Here is a 23,434-nt window from a genome sequence, read left to right as displayed (position 1 = left end):
ATTGGAAAGACATCTACAACTTTCCTTTTTGAAGCTTGGCAATCCAAGGTCTAGTTAGAAAGTTATGAACTGTTATGTGTAATGCTCTATGAGGCAATTTTTGTGCTCTATAAGAAAATAGGTGAATTTAGCAACATCTACGTCAGCAACTCAATTTCCCATGAAAGTCATCATGATTTTCCATTGATATATTGATGCAGTAATGGAATGTCTACAACAGTGAAATGCTTGTAGCAGTTTAATGGGCATGAAATTTTTTCGTATAAAGCTTTGATTAGCCGTGTGTTTGGTTTGTATTTATGTGTGCTTTGAGGAAAGAAGAATAGAGAGAGTCTACAAGTGATTTTGTACTTCCTGAAGCAATCATGCTCTGTGGAGCAGTTTGCTGTGTGGGGTTTCCATCCCTGAAATATAGGAGTTGTGTGAATTTGAAAGCTCGTGTTGTCAGAGTCTCTATCGTAGTTGTTTCAGGATCAAATTCTCACTAAAAATGGTAATTCTAGGCTTAAAGGTTTAAGCTGCTCAAGTTTTTGAGTTGAAGTCTCAGTGAGGAGTTAGTGATCATGAATTTTTTATCATGTGTTCAGTGGTGCCGTCTCGTGGGTTTTGTTGAGGTGAGATCCTCGGTCTTTATCCTATGGTGGTGTCATGGGGGTTGTTAGAGGCCGAGTACCCAATTCACCTACCATAGATTGGTGACCCGAGTAAGGATCTCTTGTATTGAAGATCTATTGTTGATCTTATCAGTTGGGAAGTGTAAGGTTTGGAAACCAACTTGTACACAAACTCAAGCATGGCGACTTTTGGATATGAACCCTTCTTTGGTACTAAAAATGAGGATGCTAATAAATTTATCAAGAGATTGGAGTGGATGGCTTACCAAGATAGAAGGGACAGTGATGCAAATAAGCTTTGAATGATTAGCATTCTTCTTGAAGGTTCTACAAAATTATGGTGGAACTCATTAAATGAAGAGACAAGGGAAAATTGGAATGAAGTCAAAAATGAGTTCCTTAAAAGGTTTGCAACTAAGAAAACTCCTGAGAGTTTATGAAAATCTTTGGAAAAGATGTTTTAAGGAGAAAATGAGGAAGTGTCTAAATTTGTAGCGAGATTTGAAGCAAAATGGATAGAAATTGCAAAGAGTATGGAGCAACCTGCCATGATGTTCTTGAAAAAGGACAAGTTTGTTTCATTGCTTAGGCCTAAAATTAGAGAAAATATTTTGATCAAAGACCCTGATACATATAAAGATGCACTCAAAATAGCCAAGGAAAAGCAAAAGAAAAATACAATTGAGGTTGGATCAATCAAGAGGTATTGCTGTGCATGCATTTTTACGGCCTAATCAGGTTGAAAATGTTGCAAGAAACATAGGACAACAAGCTATGAATCTTCATGGGGCATTTGAAACAACGAAAAATGGAACTCAACAAGGTCATAGAAAAGCTAATGATGATGTGATTAATAAACTGTAGGAATAATTGGCAAATCTGAATTTGAATATGAGCCTATTGTAGGCAAGGCAGCCTCAAATGCAGCTTGGATTTAGAGGACCTCCAAGAAATAGATGGGAAAATTTTAAATGCTTTAATTGTAGGGAGAGAGGTCATAGTTCTCATGATTTTCCTTATCCACGAAGAATAGGATGGAAGATGTATCCCATGCCACAAGGGAATGCTAGGCAAGATGTTAGACCTCAATAGGAACAAAGGCCACTTTGTAACGTGCCCGCCCCTCAAATTGCGGGACACGTCTTAGTAGCCCATTGAGAGATCAATCTAGAAGACGCCGCCCGGCACTCCCAAGGAATGGCACGCGGTTTGCCAACTAGGGTCTCTCGAGTCTGCCTCGCAACAGAACTTATCTGGCTGTTCCCACTAGGATCGACGTGAAGTCCGGGTTCCTAGTAGTTGAGTCTTCCTAACAGCCTTCTAGCATTGGTCGACAGCCATTCCACTTTGCGTAGATACAACTGAACCCAAGTAGATTCATACCACACTTGATTCAAAGAGAATGGGAAACGAGAGGGATGCATCGCTCGACCTCTCTGCTTGTAGGACATAGTCCCATTCCGGTCCCCTAAAACAGTATGAATCAGGGTTCTAACCAATATTGTCTAAGGTCATCGTTTGATCTTTCCTAACATTCCTCATTAACATTTCCTTTGAGGAAAGATCTTGGCTAACCGAAACCACCTTTCTGTAGGATAGACCCATTGGTCACATCCACCATGCTTTCCTCGGGGGTTGTTTTAGTTATCTAATTACCTACCACATTATGTTTGACACATAAAAGTACCTTCCTTAATTAACCCGTTAATCACATGTTCCTTTACGTAACTTAGGGCACTGACATGAAGACAAGATAAAACAAGATCAAACACTTCCTTAACTTATCTTCAAATTAATGTTTGTCTCCTACCCATACAGGAGAATTTAAGTGTTCCGTCTTGCCTCCGCAGAAAAAATCCATCTGTCTTTCGGAAATAAAAACCCGAAGGTTTATCCTACCAAGATTCTGCCTTGTAACTAGTATCAAGGCCTCGAGATCCCATCTCAAGTCACGTAGAACACTTGTGTAGGGTTTGGAGGCATTGGGATTTACAGCCAGAGACCCCACTAGCACCCAAGCATCCTCCTACGCCAAGTAATTTCCACGGAGAGACCTCTCGCGGCGGGTTCGGTCCACATTCCCAGTGCGGATTGATAACCCCCTTGGTTAGGGTTTGGCGGTTTGTGGGGGGTAGCTAGCGCCATCCTTCCTTAATTATCCCTTTAGGAAATCATCCACAACTGAAGCAACAAGCCCAATATCCTTTAACTAGGAAAACATCCTTTTTGCTCCCATGGCAATCGGTCATCATCATAGACCTGGCCATGAAATCATCAATCACACCCCACTTGGATTAACATCCAAAACCACATTAACAAATAGTGGAACACACACCCACTTGCTTCAAGCCATCGCAATCCCATTGCATGCACAATCAGAACTTACCTAGGAGGTATCAAACACTTGCTCAAGGAATTTACAACCTTTTCTAAGGTAGAAGCCCTTCTAAGATAACAATCACCTAATCTGCTTAGGTGACTCTTCCCCTTAGGGTTTATACGGATAGACTCCGAGCCTTCTTTGCTAGTCATTAAGTTTCATCATAACTTGGCAATATCACATATGGAATTTCGTACGATCATCTACATCCATGAATAGCTAGGAATGAAAGAATACACAACCAACATATATCTTTTATGAGTATCCTTTCCCTTCAATGGATATTAAAGTGAAGATATTGGCTTATGAGCATGTAGAACCATAGAAGTTCTTTCATTCATGCTAAAAGAACAATAAGCATAGATAGAAAAAGGGTTCGAAAACACCAAAGTTCTTCAAGAACCATCTCCCAATTGAAACCTTGGTCTTTCTTTGTCTTGTTGATACTTCCGTAATCCCCAACTCCAGATCTACCCTTGACGCAAGAAGCCCATTGCTCCAAGAGTGCCTTCCTCTTCTCCTTATAGCATTGGCTTGCCTCTCTCTCTCTCTCTCTCTTCTCTTCTTCTTCTCTTCTTCTCCTTCTCTCTCTCTCTTCCTCTTCTTCTTCTTCTTCTTCTTCTTCTTCTTCTTCTTCTTCTTCTTCTTCTCCTTCTCTCTCTCTCTCCTCTTCTTCCTCTTCTTCTCCTTCTTCTCCTTCTTCTCCTTCTATCTCTCCCTCTTTCCCCTCTTCTCTCTCTCACTCTTCTTCCTCTTCTTCTCCTTCTTCTTCTCCTTCTCTCTCTGCGTCTTCTCCTTCTCTCTCTACGTCTTATCCTTCTTCTTCTTCTCCTCTCTCTCCCTCCTTCTCCTTCTCTCTCTTCTTCTCCCTCTCTCTTCTCTCTCTCCTTCTCTTCTCTTCCTCTCCTCTTTCTCTTCTCTCTCTCCTTCTCTTCTTCCCTGCTTCTTATTTTCCTCTTCTTCTCCTTCCCTTTCTCCCTCTCCTTCCCTTCTTCTCTCTCTCTCCTCTCCTTCTTCTACTTCTCAGATCACGGGGCGGGGGGGGGGGGGGGGGGGGGCGCTCTGACGGAATGACCATGGGTGAGGGTGACGCCTACATCTCAGGACAGATGAGGGGGGGAGGGCTTTTGGCTGCTCTAGTCGAGCTGGGGGACGCTATTTGTCACGCAGGGAGGAGGAGCCCCCATTTACTTCACTCCCTCTCTCTCTCTCTCCCCGCCATGCACATGGCAGGGGGAGAGAGAGGGAGAGATAATTTTTTTTTCACTAAACTTAATATTTTTTTTTCAATTAAGGGGGGGAGTTCCTATGGGGAGGCACACAAGGATATTACACACTTGAACCAGCTAGGCAACTGTTGGAAGAAAGAAGACCTAATGAAGGCACATCGGTATGAATTTGATCAAAACCAGCATGTCTGATGATGGGAAAAATGCAGATGTTTTTGCTAACAAGAGAGTCAGAGAGAGGGATATTGAAACTGAAACTCAAAGGGGAGCAAAGATTAAAAAGGGAAAACAAGTTGCAGATGATCCAGAAACTAGCAGGAAAGTTAGACAACGAAGGAAGATTCAAATGGGGGACTTTGCTTTGGGAGTCAATCATTTTCCTTACAACCTGCTTGAGGATTTAAAAGGTAAAAAGGCTGATGTTACATATGGTCAGCTATTGCAGATGAACTCATCTTTGAGGAGGCAATGGCATGGTTTGGTTAGCATGAGGAAAGGAAAAACCTAAACCGGGCATGTTGGAGTGGTATTCCTATCAGATGTGAAAGACATTATATGTGTCACGAATGCATGGATACACATAAGGAAAATTGATCAAGTTTATGTTGATGGTGGTGTGCAAGTTTGTGTAATCATTGAAGAAGCAATGCTACAAATGCATCTTAAAATGATAGGGAAGTCACTGTTTAAGGTTAAAATGGAAAATAGCTCACAAGTGAAATGCTTGGGAATCATTGAGAACTTGGAAATCAACATTGGAGGCCAAAGAGAATGTTTGGAATCCCATGTTATGCCTACAAAACTTGGGGCATATCCTCTCATTTTGGGACGACCATGGTTGATTGATATGAGATCTAGACAAGGCTGGTATAGAGGTCAATTGGAACTCTATCTAGAGAAGCCAGCTCATAAGAGGGTGACTTTGACATAAAAACAAGGGCTATCATTCAAAATGGACATGAAAGTGATGTTGGATGTGATGAAAGTAGTGATTTAGAAAATTCCAGCCTTGATGAGGAAGATAGAGAATGGGAAGCTAGCATACTCTCCAGAGATGTTGACCTCTTTGGATTGTCAATCCAAGGTCCAAAAAGAGAAGAAAAAGTGGTAAATATTGCTGTAGGAAGTATAGACTTCATGCAGGAAACATATGATAAGCAACCTGAAATGAATGTTGGATTGCCTAAACTTATGAATATGTTGGGAAATGACTTGACTAATGATGAAAGAGATGAATATTTAGCCATTTTTCAGAAATACACAAAATTGTTTACTACAGAATATCACCAACTGAGGGGTACTAACAATATTATGAACCATATCAAATTGAAAGAAGGGTGTAAACCAATGGCTCAAAAACTTAGAAGACTTGGTATAATTCAGGAAAATGTACTTAAAGTTGAAATTTAAAAACTGTTGCTTGATGCTGAATTTATCTATCTTGTTGATGATGCAGAGTGGGTGTCTTCGGTTGTAATCAGACCAAAGAAGAATGGAAAGTGGAGAGTATGTGTTGATTTTAAGCTGCTTAATGCAGATACTAAGAGGGATTAATATCCTCTTCCATTTAGGATAAGATCTTGGATCAAGTGGGTGGTCATGAGTTTTACAGTGTGTGCAATGGATACTTTGGATATTTCCAAATCTGAATAGTGGAAGAAGATCAAAAGAAAACAACGTTCATTACCCCATGGGGATGCTTCTATTATAAAGTGATGCCTTTTGGTTTGATGAATGCATACGCTAGCTTTTCAAGATGGGTTAGTTGGGTATTTTCCCCTTTCATTGGAAAATCTTTGCGCATATTTATGGATGACTTTTGTGTGTACAGCTCAAGGGCATTACACTCCCAAAAACTTGATGAAGTTTTTTGCAGACTTGATGAGGATGGCGGTCTGATAAACCCTAATAAATGTAAAATAGCAAGAACTAGGGTAATAATCTTGGGTCATGAAGTGTCTGCTAATGGTATTTCACCTAAGCCTAGTAAAGTTGAGGCTTTACTTCTTATGGATTCTCCAAAAAATATAAAATAACTGATGAGATTTTTTCAAAAGTTGAGGTATTTATCAAGGTCATTCCATATGCCGGATGAATATGTATATCCTTTATAGAAAGCAACTCAAAGGGATCCTTTAGCTTGGATACAAGTTGAAGAGGATGCATTCTTGCATATTAAAGAAAAGCTAAGCACTTTGCCAGTTCTTATGCCTCCAAACTGGGATGAACCTTTCTTCATTAGTATCAGTGTTGATAAAAATGCAATGGGAGCCATTTTAATATAGAAGGGAAAGGGGATGTCTTATATGAGGCTTGTGTTTTATATAAGGAGATCCATTGGAGCGACTAAAAAAGCTTGGATGGAAGAATAATTGTTGGTATGGGGGCTGGTATATAGTTAAAAGATGGAAATCATACTTGATTCAAAAACCATTTGTAGTACTTACTAGTTCCCAATTGCTTCCATAGGTTTTTTAATTTGCTAAAAATGCTCTAAGAGTTACCAAGTAGCTATTGGCTTTGCAAGAATTGGAATTTACATGTTTGAAGGAGGATATTGTAAGAGCTAGCTTTGCTGATATCTTGACTTATAAAGAACCTGTTGAAAGTGCATCCGTTATAAGAGGAAAACTGATTCCACATCTGCAAATTCATGAGGAGATGAAGAATAAAGATGCTACCTTGTTTTTTGATGGCAATTACAGAAGAGTGTTGAAAAAGGGAGGACTGGGTTTTGTCATGCTGAAAATTGAGAAGTCTTTTTTGGAATTCAAGAAAGTAAAGAGATACAAAGTAACAATGAAGATGAATATGCGAGTTTACATGCTGGTCTAAAATAGTGTATTCAGTTGGGATATAGAAAGATAGTTGCAAAAGGAGATGCTATATTTGTGGTCAGACATGTTCAAAATGTTTGGAAATACAATAAATATATTTTGAAGGATTGGCTGTTTAAGATAAAAGGCCTCATGAGGCAGTTGCAAAAATTTGAAATTTGGCATGTTGGTAGGGAGAACAATTGTAGAACTCATGAATTAGCTGAAAATGCTCTTTCCCAGTATGTTTCAACAATGAGGGTGGATAATCCTAGATATGAGGGTAGGGAGAGCCTTCACCTGATTGAAACATTTCTAAAAACTAGGGAGTTAAAGTCATTGGCTGATAAATATAAAAGGTATGCCATTGTTAGAAAGGATAGGGCATATGTGCTCATAAATGATCAGTTGTACATGAAGGGGATTGATAATGTACTAAGAAGGGTGCTGGATAGTTTTGAGATTCCTGCTAGACTATGGGTAGATGCACAAAACAAATCATTTCCTTGGAGAGAGAAAATATAGATTTTGTATACTCCATCATCCAATCATAAAGAAGTGGTTGAATCTACATGAGAATATAAATAAACAATGAAACCTTACGAGATAGACCTTCAAGGCATCTCACAAAACATCACATATGCAATATCAAGATAGTTGAAGGCATTACCCACCTTCATGACCCCTAGCTAGTTAAATGAAGAGCTAAGAAGAGGTACAAAAGATGGGATCAATCTGTAAGCTTTTAAGGGTGTGTGCACTCAAGATAAGCAATTTTTGGGGTAGCTTTCTTTTTTCTGTATACTTATGTGAGAGTCAAAAGCTTTCTTAGGATCTATCTTCACTTCTCTTTTTTAGTACAAGTCATATTCTACCTTGGGGTCTTATAAGCAATACTTTCAAGTCAAGCATGTATACCAAAAACAACACACCTTTTATCATGGTGTAATGGCTAAGTTTGAAAAAGAGAGTCTTTACGTGGCCAATGATATAACCATTATGCTATTTGATAATTGAGTGCTTTGAGAAGATCTAAGAGATTTAAAGGGTTGATTACCATACTATCAATATATTTTTCTTGGAATACCAGAGTATCCAAGATTTTAATCTATATTCATTTCATACATACATCCAATATTTTTCATCTAGTTTTAGTGCACAAGTATTTTATTATAGTAGATCATATTTTATCATGATCTAGCCTAAAGTCATACCCAGGTCAAGTGAAATCAATCTGTTTAGAATGCATACATAGAAGCATGTGGTGGTAATTTTGGTTTTGAGCTTACCAAAAGGAAAATTCTGCTAGCAAGACTTACTTGGCATTGTCTAAGTTCTGATGTCTCATTGGAGTAAAAGTTGTCATGCTTGCTAATCATATGCAAAAAGGGTACTGATTCCGGAATCTACTAAAGCCATTATTGCCTATGGACCATTTGAGAAGTGGGGTTTGGATTTTATTGGACCTTTGTCTGGTACAAAAATAGAAAAGTCTTGCGTCATTACTATGGTTGATTACATGACCAAATGGCCTGAAGCTAAGGCTACAAGGAATTGCAAGAAAGAGGATGTAACTGAGTTCCTCATGGAGGACATGTGCTACAGATTTGGAATACCACTAGAAATAGTTGTTGAGATATCGAGCTCCACTCATGATATGCCAGGGTGACCATTGTGCATTTATGTCCCGACTTGTTAGCCTGCAGATGCGGTTGGTACACCACCCATGAATAATAGCTAGATGACAGCTATCCTTATCTACTCTAGTTCGTGGCTCAGTTAGTATGCCACCTTAGTTAGATGAGTTTGGTTTGAGACCCATATATAGGGTTCTTCTATTTCTTTGTACGAGAGTTCTTTTGGCTTACACAACTAAGAAGAGGAAAACTGTTTTCAGCCTCCACCTTTGTGTGTATTCCCCCATTGTGTAAGTAAGAAAGCTACAAGTGAGACTCCTTCCTTCTCTCCCGTAATCTTGACATGGTATTAGAGCCTGGTTCGTGGTAAGGAGCTCAAGAAAGCAAACCAAGTTCGCGACGTTCTAGTAAGAGGACCAGTGTTTCTTTCATTTTTCGAGTTTTGGGAGCAAGTCTCTGCAGGTAGCATGCACTCAGGAAAAGGCCTTGTTTTTTGCTGTGCGACCACTGGTCTATAGGTCGATGAAAAGTCACTGTAGAAATTGCATCGTATGCATGTGCACATAGACATTGGGAGTTACAAAATCATCCTTGTTGCCTGTTGATGCAAAATCATCACTAGGAAGTGACTGTGTGGTCAAATACCACTTTCGTTAGTTTTGCAGATTTGCCCTTGTGAGGCTAAAGCTCTGTTTTTTGCAGTGACAGAATTTTTTGCAGTGTTCTGTAATGGCGTCTGATTCTCTTTCACAGATTGCCACTGAAAAGCTTGACAAGAACAACTTCCAAGCATGGAAGTTTAGAATGACGATTTTCCTTATGGGAAAAGGATATTGGGAATTTGTTGCAGGAAATGAAGAAAAACCAGTTCTTCCTGATGTTCCCAATCAACAGCAAATGCAGGCATTTAAAGGATGGCATGAGAGAGCCAGAAAAGTTATGTACTGGCTGTCTATCAATATTTCAGACTCTATGATTGTGCATATTCAGGATGCAAGTACGCCAAAAGAGGCATGGGATACTTTGTCAAAAATGTATAGCACAAATACGCAAGCCAGGAAAATGCAGCTCAAGCAAGAGTTGCATAATGTGCAAAGAGAAAGTATGAGCATCAATGACTACCACATGAAGGTGAAGAAGATTGCAGATGCACTTACTTCCATTGGATTGCCAGTGGAAGATGATGATTTAGTTTCTGTGACCTTGAATGGTCTAGGAAAGGATTATGCACAGTTCCAAACATCCATTTCCGTCCGTGAAAGATTTCCTAATTTTGAGGAGTTGATTGCTCTTCTAATTTCTGAGGAGTAGAGAAATGGTGGTGCATCTTCTTCAGGAGGAACTTCAAAAGAAGTTGTCTTCTACTCAAATGCTGGAAGAGGTAGAGGCAGAGGTAGAGGAGGCCGATCTGGAGGCTGTGGTAGAAATCAGAATATGCAGCAAACTCAAGAAAACCAGTCCTATGGAGGAGGACGTGGTAACTCTAGAGGCAGGGGGAGCCAAAGAGGTCGTGGTGGATGGCAAAGAGGCCAAAATGCAAACAGCAATGTTGAATGCTACTACTGTGGTAAAATGGGTCATGTGGCTAAAGATTGCTATAAAAAGCAGAATGACATCATGAATGGAAAATTGCAACAAGGGAATTATGCATCTTCTAGCAGACAGGGTGATGACAAAAATGAGCATTTGTTTATGGTGCAGCACATGACCAATTCTGTGACAAGTGTAGAAGAAAGCAATGATGTGTGGTATGTTGACTAAGGTGCATCAAACCACATGATAGGTCATGCAGAATGGATGCAGAATGCAAGGAAAATGGAAAAACCAGGATTTGTGGAGATTGGTGATGATACTGCACATCCTATTGTGCAGATTGGAAAAATTCATTTGTCTATGCAGGATGGGAAAAAGAAATACTTGTCGGATGTATTTCATGTCCCGAATATCACCAAGAACCTGGTTTCTGTTGGTCAAATGGTTGAGTAGGGCTTGCAGGTCAGATTTAATTCTCATGGATGCTTTGTTGAGGATATGAAAAATAAAGGTCGCTTGATAGCAAAAGGAAAGAAGAAGGGCAGAATGTTTACATTGGATGCAGACACGCCTGAATTGAGTGCAGCAATGTTTGCACATGGGACCAGTGTAGTTGCAGATATTGATATCTGGCGTAAACGCATTGGTCATGTTAATGTACAGTGACTTAAATCAATGCAAGCCCAAAATATTGTTGCAGGATTGCCTAAATTCAAGGTTGCAGACATGCATAAGGTATGTGAAGCCTGTCAATTTGGAAAACATGCAAGGAAACCATTTCCTAGACATGTTCAAGAGAGTAAGAAGCCATTGGAATTAATCCACTTTGATGTGTGGACTACTAAAGTTGCATCTATTGGAGGCTGTCATTATTTTGTCACTTTTATTGATGACTATAGCAGAAAAGTTTGGGTGTATTTTATGAAAAAGAAAAGTGAAGTTTTTGGGCATTTCAAAACTCTTAAAACTATGGTTGAAAAAGAAACAGGCGTGCAAATAAAATGCCTAAGGTCAAATGGAGGGGGAGAGTACCTCTTAAATGAGTTTGCAAGGTTCTTGCAGGAGCATGGCATAAAGCAGCAATATTCATGTAGTCATACCCCACAGCAAAATGGAATTGCAGAAAGAAAAAACAGGCATATTGGAGAGGTATCTCATGCCATGCTCAATGAAAAAGACCTGCCAGATTTTTACTGGGCTGAGGCAGGTGCTACAGCAGTCTACATATTGAACAGGACTCCCACTGCAGCAATACATGGCATGACTCCAGAGGAGAGGTATATTGGTAGGAAACCAGATATTTCTCATTTGAAAATTTTTGGTTGCATTGCCTATGTTAATGTGCCAGATGAGTTGAGATCCAAGTTGGATCCAAAAGCTGAGAAGTGCATCTTTATTGGTTATTCTCTGCAAGCAAAAAGGGTATAGATGCTATAACCCTTCTACTCATAAGTTTACAGTGAGCAGAGATGTTGTTTTTGATGAGATGAGTAGCTGGTATAAACCAGTAAATGTGATTGATAATGTAGATGCACAAAATGGTAATGTTGCACAGAATTCACAACATCAGTCACAAGATATTAGTGGACCTGGAGCGCCCTCTAGCAGTGGTTCACATTCTTTGCCATGGACATGCAGATTGAGATCAGGAGAATCTTCTCAAAGCAATGTAGATAGTGGTATGCAGGTATCACGAAAAGGAAAAGAGAAGGTAGATCAACCCATGTTTGATGTGAATACAGGTCACTCTTATGTGGATGGTGAATCCAGTGGCTCAGAACAGAGCATCGATGATGAGTTAGGTATTCCTTCTATTGTTACACTTGGAGTAAGCAAGACCAGGGATGTTTTGAGAGCACGTGGGAGTGAACCTACTTTGCACAGGTCTAGCAGAGCTAGGTATCCTGTGGATAGGCTGAAATATGATGGATTTACAGCCATTCACTATGCATATATGGCCAAAGTGATACACGAACTAGAATCCACTTCTTTTGAGCAAGCCATGGGAAAAGAAAAATGGGAGAAAGCCATGGATGAAGAAATGGATGCCTTGGAAGCAAATGCTACGTGGGAATTGGTACCTTTGCCTAAAGATAAGAATGCAATTGGTTGTAAGTGGGTTTATAAGGTGAAACACAATGCAGATGGTTCTGTGAATAGATACAAGGCAAGATTAGTAGTCAAGAGGTATGCACAAACATATGGCATTGATTATGAAGAAACATTAAGTCTGGTTGCAAGGATGGCAACTGTAAGAGCAGTCATTGCTATGGTTGCATCAAAGGGATGGTCTTTACATCAGATGGATGTAAAGAATGCCTTCTTGCATGGTGATTTGCAAGAAGAGGTCTATATAGAGCAGCCACCAAGTTATGTGCATGTTGTTCATCCTGAGTTTGTTTACAGGTTGAAGAAAGCATTGTATGCTTGAAGCAAGCACCTAGAGCATGGTCTGACAAGATAGGATAGTATCTTATCACTATTGGCTTTCAGATTTCCAAGGCAGATTTCTCACTTTATGTGAGAAAAACAAAGAAAGGCATTATGCTACTTGTCATTTATGTTGATGATTTGATTATGACAGGTGATAGTGATGAAGATATCCTTCATGTGAAAATGCTATTGAAGCAGAAGTTTGAGATGAAGGATTTGGGAGAGCTGTGTTATTTCTTGGACATTGAGGTGATTAGATCACCAAGTGGGATATGGCTCTTGCAGAGGCAGTATGGATTGGACATGCTGTCCAAATATGGGATGGCAGGCTGTAAGCCTATTTCAGTTCCTTTGGAGCAGAATGCGAAGCTGAGCATAGATGCAGGTGAGCTTCTCGAAGACCCCACTATGTATAGATGCATAGTAGGAAGTTTGATTTATATGACTATTACCAGGCTAGATTTGAGCTATGCTGTTGGATTGGTAAGTCAGTTTATGCAGGATCCAAGGAAACTGCATTTGGATGTGGCTAGACACATACTCAGGTATGTGAAGTCCACATTGCAGTATAGACTATTTTATGAGACTGGGTTTCAGATACAGTTGCATGGATACACTAATGCTGATTGGGCTCGTAGTATTTCTGATAGACAATCTACTAGTGGATATGTGTTCTCTTTTGGGAGTGTTGCAGTCACTTGGAGCAGCAAGAAACAGCCTACAGTTGCCTTGTCAAGCACAGAGGCTGAGTACAGGGGTGCAGCAATGGCTGCATGTGAGGTAGTTTGGTTGCATAAGCTACTTTATGATATGCATCAGCCTACAGATGGGCCAGTTGTCATTTATTGTGACAACATGAGCAGTATACAATTGGCAAATAACCCAGTCTATCATGCTAGAACAAAGCACATTGAGGTGCATTATCACTATGTGTGAGAGAGGGTTTTAATAGGTCTTATTGATCTAGTTTATGTCGACACAGAGGATCAGGTAGCTGACATATTCACAATGGCATTGGGGCGAAGAGAAGCTACGCAAGTTCAGAGACCTTCTTAGTGTGCAGGAATTGGAATTGAGCTCGAGGGGGAGTGTTGAGATATCGAGCTCCCCTCGTGATATGCTAGGGTGACCCTTGTGCATTTATGTCACCGACTTGTTAGCCTGCAGATGCGGTTGGTACACCACCAATGAATAATAGCTAGATGACAGCTATCCTTATCTACTCTAGTTCATGGCTTAGTTAGTATGCCACCTTAGTTAGCTGAGTTTGGTTTGAGACCCATATATAGGGTTCTTCTATTTCTTTGTACGAGAGTTCTTTTGGCTTACACAACTAAGAAGAGGAAAACTATTTTCAGCCTCCACCTTTATGTGTATTCCCCCATTGTGTAAGTAAGAAAGCTACAAGTGAGACTCCTTCCTTCTCTCCCACAATCTTGACATTAGTGACATATCAAGGTCCTGGCTTTAGAAAGCTATTGAGAGAATTAATAAGGAAACTAGACTTGAAACACAGATTTGCTACTCCTTATTACCCTCAATACAATGGATTACTGGAAGCATTGAATGGAACATTATAGAAGATTCTCTTTAAGCTGGTAGAAGATCATCCTAAAGATTGGGACAATTATCTACATCAAGCTTTGTGGGCTTGTACAACAATGCAGAAGAAAAGTACAAGATTCACCCCTTTTCAATTAGTATATGGTCAAGATGCTTTATTACCTAGGAATGTCATGTTCCCTATGATGGAGTTTGTAAGAAAGCATTAGTTAGATCAAACAGAATTGGGAGTTGACAGAGGACTGAACTTGCATACCCTACAGTTGGATAGGCAACAAGCAATAAATTGTTATGAAAAACAAATTGTGAAGAGAAGGGAATGGTTTAATACACAGTTGAAGAAGAAGAACCTTGCAGAGGGAATGCTGGTTATGAGATATGGCAGTAGCTTGGACTCTACTTTTCAATCCAAGTTTCGAGTTACATGGGAAGGACCTTTCCTCATCAAAAAGAAGTTTGAAAATGGCACTTACTTGCTACAAGATTTAGATGGGACTATTCACAATAGTAGAATCAATGGGTTCTGTCTAAAGAAATATATATGCAAAATCTTGTAAATAAAGAGGATGTAAGTAATGTACATATACTATATATCAACTAGGTTGCTTCTAGTTTACTGTTTGGGGCAGATTCAATTTTTTAAAATTTGGTGTTGATCATATGGTTGTAAATGATGGACAGCATATTTAAAATGTGCTTTGACACCTACTAAAGGTGATGCCAGGAGGCATATTTCACGATGGATTTCGTGAGACCACGGTGGATTCCGTGAGGTTTTGCGGTAGATTTCGTAAAACTATATTTATTTGCTAAGGTTCATACACAAGGTTGATTTCTTGTGTGAAAAGTTGACGGGGACACCTCTCCTTTTTGGGTGTCATGTTAGTTTAATATGCAAGTGGGTGATTCCACAGCAGGTGATTTTGCAAAATACATATTTAAATTAATGGATGTTTATGAGTTTAGAGTGCACTTGTATTAAATTAAGGTTAGGATAGAGTTCCAACCTATTTATTTATTTTGTAGTTGAAGACTGCTAGGTATTCACTTTTTTCGATTTAATTTTATTATTTCCTAACAATTGTGAATGCTTCAGATGATGTGTAGAGCAGGCAAGCAGTGGCATTGGGAAGCACTGGGTGATTGCATGTATTCAAATTACCTAGAAGAAATTATCATTTTTGATGGGTTGGCGTCTTATCATTAAATGTGTGGCGCTAATATTTACTTAGGCACTCTTATTTATTGAAGCGCTTGACAGACATTTATTATTTTGTATGCACATAGATGCTCGGTTTAAATATTTCATTATTGGACATTGTATCCGGGCAGACTTTTGGGGCACCCAACCGCTTTATTCTTTATTTGAAAAAAAGTAAACAAAAAAGCCAAAGCATGCTAATTGTAAAATTGGGCTATGTTTGAGCTTTGAGAGGAATAAATTTTATAAATACATGCCTTGTGAAGCACTCACACAAGGCATGGGGGGAGATTGTACCCAATTTATCTTTTTGTCTCATGTCGTGCAAACTCTCTTCTTACTTTTATGAAGTTTATGTAGAGTTCTTTGTTCTTGGGGGCCTTCTAGAACTCGCTACGTATGCATCCAACATCTAATTTGGGCACCAAAAGGTCTTTGTCAAGTTTGGTGTTGATAAACAAAGCAAGAATGTGAGAATTATGGTCTCTTGAAGGTCGATGTCTAAAGTAGACTACATGCAGGAATTTAGGACTATAGACTGTGCACAGAGCCGTTTCAGGGTAGCAGATCAAGGATTTTAACTCTTAGTTTCTTTGGACACTTATAGATTGAAAAGAGAGCTACAACTTTCCTTTTTAAATCTTGGTGATTCGAGGTTTGGTTAGAAATTTATGAATTGTTTTGTGTAATGCTCTATGAGGCAATTTCTATGCTCTATGAGGAAACATGTGAATTTAGCAACATCTACATCACCAACTTGGTTTCCCATGAAAGTCATCATGATTTTCCATTGCTATATCAGCGCAAGCTCTGTTTTAATGCAGTAATGGAATGTCTACAACAGTGAAATGCTTATAGTAGTTGAATGGGCATGACAATTTACCGTATTAAGCTTTGATTACCCATGTATTTGGTTTGTATTTATGTGTGCTCTAAGGAAGAAAGAATAGAGAGGATCCAACTAAATTTTTACTGCTTGAAACAATCACACTTTGTGGAGCAGTTTGCTGCATGGTGTTGCCATCCCTAAAAAATAGGAGTTGTGTGAATCTGAAAGCTCGTGTTGTGAGAGTCTCTACCATGGTTGTTTCAGTATGAGATTCTCACTAAAAATGGTAATTCTAAGCCTAAAGGTTTAAGCTACTCAAGTTGTTGAGTTGAAGTCTCAGTAAGGAGTGAGTGATCATGAATTTTTGATAATGTGTTCAGTGGTGCTCTTTTGTGGGTTTTGTTGAGGTGAGATCCTCGGTCTTTATCCTATGGTGTTGTCTTGGGGGTTGTTAGAGGCCGACTACCCAATTCACCTATCATGGCTTGACCCTACTCTTGCTTCCTGTGGTTGTTCTTCTTAGAGTCCCAATGTGTCAACCTCTTGCAGTATCTAGCCCGCTCTCAATAATTTTTCTCACTGATCTTGCCAAGTTAGATTGAGGCTTGTATCCTAGATTTGGGAGCACAACCCATGTCTAATCACCTTGCAAGCTATTTCCATTTTTCTTATAAGCACTTCAACTGCCTCCTCCTCTTTAGAGAGTGTGATGTCTAAGATTGTGCTGAGGAAGGCATGTTGTTGGGCTTCTAGACTAGCCTGAGCCGCGCTTTCCCTACTTTTTGCTACTATTCTGCTTTCTTCTGCAAGGGTCAAGCGGCTCGCTAGGTCCTTCACTTTCTTCTCGCTCTTGGCCTCCCATTCCCTTGCCTTATTTTTCCTCTCTTCCAAGCCCTCACTTTGCCTTTGTGACAGGGCCACTGTCATCGGCTCTTGCCTTTTCCATTTCTACACAAGTTCTTCTTTTTCTTTTGTCAGGCACTCGATCTCCCTTTCTAATCTTGTTTGTTCCTCTCTTTGTCTTTTCATTCCACACTCTGCTTTTTTCCTCTCTCTTTTTTGTTCCTCTTGTTCTTACGCTCTCTCTGTCTCCAGTGCAACAAGCTCTTCCATGTCCTCTTGAAGTTTTCTCATCTGTGTTTCAAGCTCTGCTTGCTATAGAACTAGGAGTTCGTACTCCCTTTGCATTCTGATCAGCTCTTGGTTCTCTTCTTCTAATCTTTTTTACCATTGTTCCTCCTCCTCTTCCTTGACCCTTAGCTCTACTTTTAGTGCCTAGATTTCTTTTTGTTGCATGGACACTTGGCATTTTTTTTCTAGTTGGAAGGCATTTGACATTTCTCTTTCCATTTCCAGCTTTGTCATTGCGTCTCTCTTCTCCTCTTTTTCCCTTTCCAATTGAGCGTAAAGCTCCCTGACATGCTCATCTTGGTCAGCAGGATGCGGCGCCGTGGTAGTAGTGACCGTTCTTGGTCACTTGGGCCCTTGTTGAGCTTTGGCATCAGCAATTGTTAGTTTTTTTATTCCTGTCATCGGAGTTTCTACACTAGAGTGGCATTGGGGTATGTGCCTTATCGATCAAGAATTGCACCCATGCCCTGAGGTTACTTGCATCTACTGTGCATTAGAGGAGTTTTGAGGTCTCGAAAATGCCTTTTAGGAGATAGAAAGAGAGTGCTCTAGACAAATGGGAGCAAAGCCTCCGTAACAAAAATTCTATTTTAAAAAAGAAAAAAAATATTTTACAAAAAGATACATATATAATAATATTACAATTTTGTATTATCAATATCTATTTTTGGCCTCTTATATTTGTGATTATGTCATTCTTTGCATTCATGCCACCCAATTTCACACATTGGAAAAGTTTCCTTGTCCTTGCATGATGGTAAGACAAAGAGTCTTTCAGATGTATTACATGTGCCAACTATTACAAAGAACTTGGTGTCAGTTGGTCAAATGGTAGAGCAAGGGATGCAAGTCAGATTTAATGCAAAGGGCTGCTTTGTAGAAGACTTCAATGATAAGTGCAGGTTGGTAGCAAAGGGAAGTAGAGTTGGACGTATGTTTACTCTGGATGCTGGAATTCCTACTATGAATGCTGCTATGTATGCTAAAGGAAAAGGTATTGTTGTAGATATTGAAATTTGGCACAAACGCATTGGACATGCAAATGTACAAAGGCTGAAATTAATGCAGTCCAAAGGGTTGGTTACAGGTTTGCCTACATTTAGAGTTGCAGAATTTCATAAGGTATGCGAAGCATGTCAGTTTGGTAAGCAAGCAAGACAACCCTTTTCACATGACAGAGATGTAAGCAAAAATATCCTTGATGTTGTGCATACAGACATTTGGGGGCCTACACAAAATGTATCTCTTGGAGGCAGTTCATACTTTGTCACATTCATTGATGATTGTTCTAGAAAGCTGTGGGTATATTTTATGAAGAAAAAGAGTGAAGCGTTTGAGCACTTTAGAACCTTCAAGGTTGTAGTTGAAAGAGAAACAGGCTTGAAAGTAAAGTGCTTGAGGTCAGATGGAGGAGGAGAGTACCTTTCAAATGAGTTTAGTGATTTTCTGAGGTCTCATGGGATAAAGAGACAGTTCACATGCAGATATACCCCACAGCAAAATGGGGTTGCAGAAAGGAAAAACATGCATATTGCATAAGTTGCACGCGCCTTGATGGCTGAAAAGAATATGCCTAAGAATTTTTTGTCTGAGGCTGTTCATACTACTATTTATATTATGAACAGAACTCCCACAGCTGCAGTTCATGGGATGACTCTTGAAGAATGCTTTAGTGGCAAGAAGCCTGATGTATCACACTTGAAGGTATTTGGCTATGTTGCATACATTCATGTGTCAGATAAGCTACGGAAGAAGCTTGATCCAAAGGCAGAAAAATGTGTTTTTATTGGATACTCTTTAGAGCAGAAAGGGTATCGCTGTTATAACCCTATCACATGTAAGTTCAGAGTGAGCAGGGATGTCATCTTTGATGAAATGAGCAATTGGTATGCATCTAGTGGTGATGCATTGGATGATGATGATGATGATCATGACACTCATGTGCAGGCTGAAAAGCAAGAATCACAGACTCTTAGTGGACCAGAGACAGCATCTGGTAGTCCTTGGTCTGGGAGACTAAGGAGTACCTCTACATCTTCATGTGCATCTAGAAGCACTACAGGTAAAGACAAAGGAAAGAATAAAGTGTTAGATGGCATTGATGCAGTTCCTGATGGAGACTCCAATGGCTCAGAGAGCTTGGATGATGAGCTTGGTATTCCTTCTGTCAGGATACCAGGTGTACAAAGAGCTCATAGTAATGTAAAGGCTCCACTGAGTGATCCAGTGGTACGCAGATCTAGCAGGGTTAAATACCCTGTTAAAAGATTTGGTTTTGAAGGTTATGCAACTCACCATTATTCTTATATGGTGAAACTAGTTGAGGGTGTTGAGCCCACATGTTTTGAGGAGGCTATTGGTCATGCTCATTGGGATGCAGCAATGGATGAGGAGATGGCTGCATTAGAGGTCAATAAGACTTGGGATCTAGTATCATTGCCGAAGGGCAAGAAAGATATTGGATGTAAGTGGGTTTATAAAATTAAGCACAATGCAGATGGTTATATTAGTAGGTACAAGGCTAGACTGGTTGCAAAAGGCTATGCCCAGATATATGGCATAGATTATGAAGAAACCTTCTGTCCAGTTGCTAGGATGGCAACTATTAGATGTGTGATTGCTTTGGAAGTAGCCAAAGGTTGGAGGTTGCAGCAAATGGATGTGAAGAATGCCTTCTTGCATGGTGATTTGCAGGAAGAAGTGTATATGGATCAACCAGCAGGTTATGAAGATTTAGAGCATCCCACGTATGTGTGCAGGTTGAAGAAGGCGCTCTATGGGCTCAAGCAAGCACCTAGAGCATGGTCTGACAAGATCAGAGAGTATCTTGTCAATATTGGATTTCATGTTTTTGATGCTGATCACTCACTTTATGTGAGAAAGAGAGATGCAGGTTTGGTCATCATAGTCATCTATGTGGGTGACTTGATTATTACAGGTGATACTGATAGTGGGATTGTTGAAGTCAAGGATTTTTTGAAGAAAAAGTTTGAGATGAAGGATTTAGGTGAGCTAAGGTACTTCCTTGGCATTGAGGTGATCAGATGTAATGATGGTATATGGCTATCCCAAAGACAATATGGCTTGGATATGTTGTCCAAGTATGGTATGACAGCATGCAAACCACTTTCAATCCCATTAGAGCAGAATGTAAAGTTGAGTGCTGATGTTGGGGATGAGATAGAAGACCCTACTATGTTCAAGAGGATAGTGGGGAGTTTGATCTACATGACCATTACAAGGCCAGACTTGAGCTACGTTGTTGGTCTTGTGAGTCAGTTTATGCGAGTACCTAGAAAGCCACATTTGGATGCAGTCAGACGCATATTGAGATATGTGAAGTCCACATTACATTATGGACTTTTCTATGAGGCAGGTACAGATGTACAAGTGTTTGGATACATAGATGCAGATTGGGGGCTGGAAGTATGTCTGATAGAAGATCTACAAGCAAATACATGTTCTCTCTTGGTAGTGCAGCAGTTGCTTGGAGTAGCAAAATGCAATCTACAGTTGCTTTGTAGAGTACAGAGGTTGAGTATAGAGGTGCTGCTGTTGCAGCATGTGAGGTAGTATGGCTACAAAAGTTAATGGCTAATTTGGATGTGCAGGTGGAAGGTCCAATTGTCATTTATTGTGATAACATGAGTAGTATACAGTTGGCTAGGAATCCTATGTTCCATGCCAGGATAAAACATATTGAGGTACACTACTACTTTGTGAGAGAGAACGTACTAGCAGGTGAGATTGACTTGGTGTATGTCAACACATAGGATCAAATAGTTGACATCATCACAAAGGCATTGGGTACAGAGAAGCTTCAAAAGTTTCGAAGCTTACTTGGAGTTGCAGAGATGTAGTTGAGCTTGAGAGGGAGTGTTGAGATGACAAGCTCAACACATGTGGACATTGATGATGGACCACCTGGTTAGATGGGTCCACACATCTACACTTAGCACGTCGGTGGTCATTATGACTCTCACATGGCCACTGACTCATTACTTATTATATTCAGGTTGTTACACCTATTTACAGCTAGCATAGTTATAGCGCCAGTCGACTAGTGTAGTCGGTTATGCATTTTTTGACTTAGTAGGCCACTTTCCTTTATGTTGTATCTTATCTATACTTTGTGTACATTGTAAAGTGTGTGTGAAGAAGAAGAAGAAACCAACAAGAAAACGTTTTGGCCTCCATCTCTCTTGTCTCTTGAGTGAGCTTCTCATTGTGCATTCTGTGTATATTCAGCGCAGCATCTTGAGCAAGTCCCCCCACCACACGATTCTTGACATTAGCAAAGGCAATTAGATCACCATAGGAAAAATGTGGAAAAAGGAAAAGATATGAGAGCTCATTCATCTCTTCTTGGAAGGGTAGAATCCGAGATTTCAAGCTTGGAGTAAATAAGAATAACATAAAAGAGGTTCTGATGCAACATGTGTTTATGTATAGAGAGCTATATTTGAAACTTGGAAGTTTAAATATTCCAATGCATAAATCAAATTGTAAGGATTTGATTCTTAAAGTCTTTCTTTTCTTGAACTTGGTTTAAGGTTTTCCATTAGAACATTTGTTCATTTGTCTTGTAGATGTCTATCCCTCTAATCTTGAGGAATGGCAACTGGTTGAGTCTATTGTTGATGTGATTGATGTGATGCATGGCATGATTTGAGAAGAGATGTACAAAGGTAGAAAGAAGACAGTGTTGGCAGAGAATGGAATATTCTTCTATGACCATTCTTATATTGTCCCCATGCAGCGTAGCCAATGGGGATTGATATCCCCTCTTCCTTTGCCAGATTTTTAAAGCTTTGAGTGGCCTTTGCCAAGTCCAACTACTAGTGAGGGCTATAGATGCAAAATATTTTTTGAGATACAGAGAGTATTAAAACCTAGTATCTCAAGTAGGCTAAGCAAAGATACTTTGTTCATGCCTATTAATATATTTGTTGACTTCTTTTTTAATGTTGAGATAAGAAAATCAAAGGCTATGCTTTCAGTGAAGAGACTAATATATGATCATGTTATACAATTTGTTGATGAGGGATAGGACACTGGGAACATAAGGGAAAATTATATGTAAGATAGATCAAGACTCTATAGCTTGTAAATATATGGTTGCTACTTAAAATTTCATCCTTATCTTTTATTATAGTAGACGGCATTATGTTGGCAGTAGTATGATTGCTTTAGATCAAAATCTTGATAATTTTAGCAAAGATCCTTTAGTGGATCTTGATGTTTGGTACAATGAGGACATTATTGCAATCCTAAAGGTTAGATCATCATGTATGCTACATCAAGTGAGGATGGATTTACAGAATGAAGATATTGAACTACCGTACTCATTTGTGTTTCAACTTAATAACAAATGAGAAAGTTTTTATTTCATATTATATCCACTTAGGTGTATATCTGATTTCACTTCTTGATTAATACAAATTTATAACTTTTTTTAATAGATATCAATGAGAAGAGTGAACAATATACAATCCAAGGATATTGAAGAAAATATCTCTTTACTATCAATATAAAATACATGTACAAATTTTTGTCAACCATCTCCATGACTTATACACAAGGGCTTACAATCTAAGGTAACACTACTTTTTTTGAGAACTTTTCTTAGGAGAAGGGACATCCAATCTAGAAGTTCTTTTTCCTATTTTTGATGCTTTGGTTTCCTTGGGTGTTGAGGGCATAGCTTTACCTGCTGTAATTGCATGCACCTCCTCTCCTTCAATGTTCAAGTCTCCCACTATTGTCCATTCTTGTCGGTTGTATACAATTGGCCATTATATACTTTATAAGATTTTCTTTTGTATACCAAACGTGCTCACTTGTATAGCAATCCCTTGTAAGCTATCATACGTTTGTAAGAAAATAATTTTAGTTCATTGTTATTTTTTACAATAGACTATTTAGCAATAAAAATCTATCTTAAAGTTTAGTATGTTCCACATTCCTTTTATAAGTTTATCATAATTGAGATAAATAAACTGAACCAATCTTCTGGCATTTACAATTACTCTCTAGCCATAAGAGTAACTATCATGTTGATGAGGACA

The sequence above is a fragment of the Lygodium microphyllum genome, chromosome 22, assembly GCF_053477565.2.
Source record: "Lygodium microphyllum isolate KBCC chromosome 22, Lygodium_microphyllum_v1.1.10, whole genome shotgun sequence".
Lineage (NCBI taxonomy): Eukaryota > Viridiplantae > Streptophyta > Polypodiopsida > Schizaeales > Lygodiaceae > Lygodium > Lygodium microphyllum.
This window is presented reverse-complemented; position numbering follows the sequence as displayed.